Here is a 2,281-nt window from a genome sequence, read left to right on the forward strand (position 1 = left end):
CTCGCTCTATTTCTCCTCCCCGCTCTGGCTTCTCTCCCTTTCCTCCTCTACACTTTCTTTCTATCATCTCCTCTCTCTCTCTCTCTCTCTCTCTCTCTCCCTCCCCCTTTCCTCCTCCTCATCCCCTCCTCTCTCTTTCTCTCGCAGTGCATCACTTCTGGCGGTGGATGTCACCGAGGCTGAAGCTGAGGCGACTCTGCTCCTGATTGGCTGCCATTCACAAGTTAGCGATAAAGAAAAGGGAGAGAGAAAAACGGGAAGAAAATCAAAGGCAGGGAATGAGAAGGGGGGGGGGGGGGTAAGGGACAAAATAGTGCCCTTACATCCCAGTGAGCATCAGTTGACTGTGGAATGGAGAAACAGGGAAGGTTAGAGGCTGAAGAAGAGGCTGGACAGCGTTTCCCTTTCCTCTCCCACTGAATGCATCCAGCACGCTCTCTACATAAGAGGCTGCGCTGAAAGCGACTGCTATGACGGATCGACCGCATGATGTTTGATGTCTAAAGCAATCTGCCCCATCTAATCTTCTTTCAATGACAGTGAAGTGAAGGAGAAAAAGGCCATAACTTGTAAATCAGCCGCACAGCGTGGCGTGTGCTCTGTTCGTCTTCATCTTCGTCTTTCGTCCCGCTGCCTTGGCCGGCAGTATGTGGCAGGTGCACACGCAGTCCAGGCACTCTGTCATCTCTTCTCATTACATGCTCCATGTTGGATGCATATCAATATGTCTCCATGCAGAATGTGCCTATTGAGAGTGATATACTATTTCAATTCAACTGAAGGAGTGAGGGAGCATATATCATGTTGTTTGATGCAGAGATGCCGATATCCGTCCCCAACATGTACCTTGAGCTGATAAACAGTTGGTTGACGGGACTTTGAAATGCACGGGATGCCACTCGGAGCTGCACTGTCGATGAATAATTTAAGAAAGGCAGCGGTTTCACTGGCCAACCTCATCTGAGCTCAAGTTTTTTATCTCCCAATATCAGTGTGAATAGATTATCAGCTCAAACTCTCTGCAGCAGATTAATAAACATGCAAACAGGCCAAACTAATTAACATCCGAACAAGCAGCGAGGTAGCCTCCCTCAGATACCAAGCCAAGTCCTCACACTTCTCCAGCGCTGTGTTCATGGTGCTGGGAGATTAAGAAGTAGGTGTGTGTGTGTGTGTGTGTTGGCCTGTGTACTGTGTTTGCATGTATGACTGGGGTAGGGGAGGTTTGTCATGTTTACTTATACCCATGTGTGTATGGATGCAAATGTGTGTCTGTGAGTGTGTTTGCATGCATGTGTGTGTGTGTGTGTGTGGTGTTCCTCACTAACAAGCCACTGGGAAAAATAAGCAGGCTAATTTGTACATTTCTGCATAGAATTAGTATTAATTTACCTGCTATCTACACCCCTGGGACGTTAATAACGCTGTTGTTACGCAGCACAAACAACTCTGTGCAAACATCAGAGAACAAGAACAAACGTTGTACCCAACTGTTTCTGGAAATATAGAAATATGTTTTCAGTGCCAACGTACGTCATGCACACAAAAACTCCAATCTTCTCATTTTAATTTCACAGGCCTCCCAGGCAAAACAATTTCCAGATCCCCATGTTTTTTTTCTTACCCTCCTGATGAGGACTCCATTATATTAAATTAAAGTTTTCCAGGCTGAGGAAACAGCTTCCTTAAGTAAGGGTGTCTCCTGATTCTCTCCCAATTCTCAGTGTCAGCTCCCATCAGCATCACTTTCTAGTTGCACTTGCGTTCACCTCCACAGTCCTAGCTGCCGCTGATTAGTTCTCTGATTTCCCTTCTCTTCCCAAAGGAACGCTCAAGTGCGGATGTCTACCCACTGTTTGCTGTGCTAGCAGAACAACTGCAGCTGCTGATATGTTATTGATATAACTCTCTGTATGGCAATGACAAGACCACATTAGCTGAGCACTGAAAACTCAGATCGCTGCTTTTGCACCACATGAAGATCTCTTCTAGGCTGAAGGACTTTCTAACATGCACAGTGCGCTACAGTTTCCAGTTCCGCTGCCATAAATCAGAGAGACCAGGTTTGTTTGTGTTTCTTTACATCGCCCTGACGTCTTCCTTAGGCATGCATATTATATCATCATATCATAATGATTTTCTTCTCATTTCACCTACTTGTAGACACTCCCGGGTGATTTTTGCCATATTCATAATTCAAGCTGTTTTAAAATCTATCAAGTTTGTTCTTGAAAACTAGTTTTGTTTCCAGCTAAAAATGTATTTGTTATATGGACTTTGA

The sequence above is a fragment of the Cottoperca gobio genome, chromosome 20 (assembly GCF_900634415.1).
Source record: "Cottoperca gobio chromosome 20, fCotGob3.1, whole genome shotgun sequence".
In the NCBI taxonomy this organism is placed as follows: domain Eukaryota; kingdom Metazoa; phylum Chordata; class Actinopteri; order Perciformes; family Bovichtidae; genus Cottoperca; species Cottoperca gobio.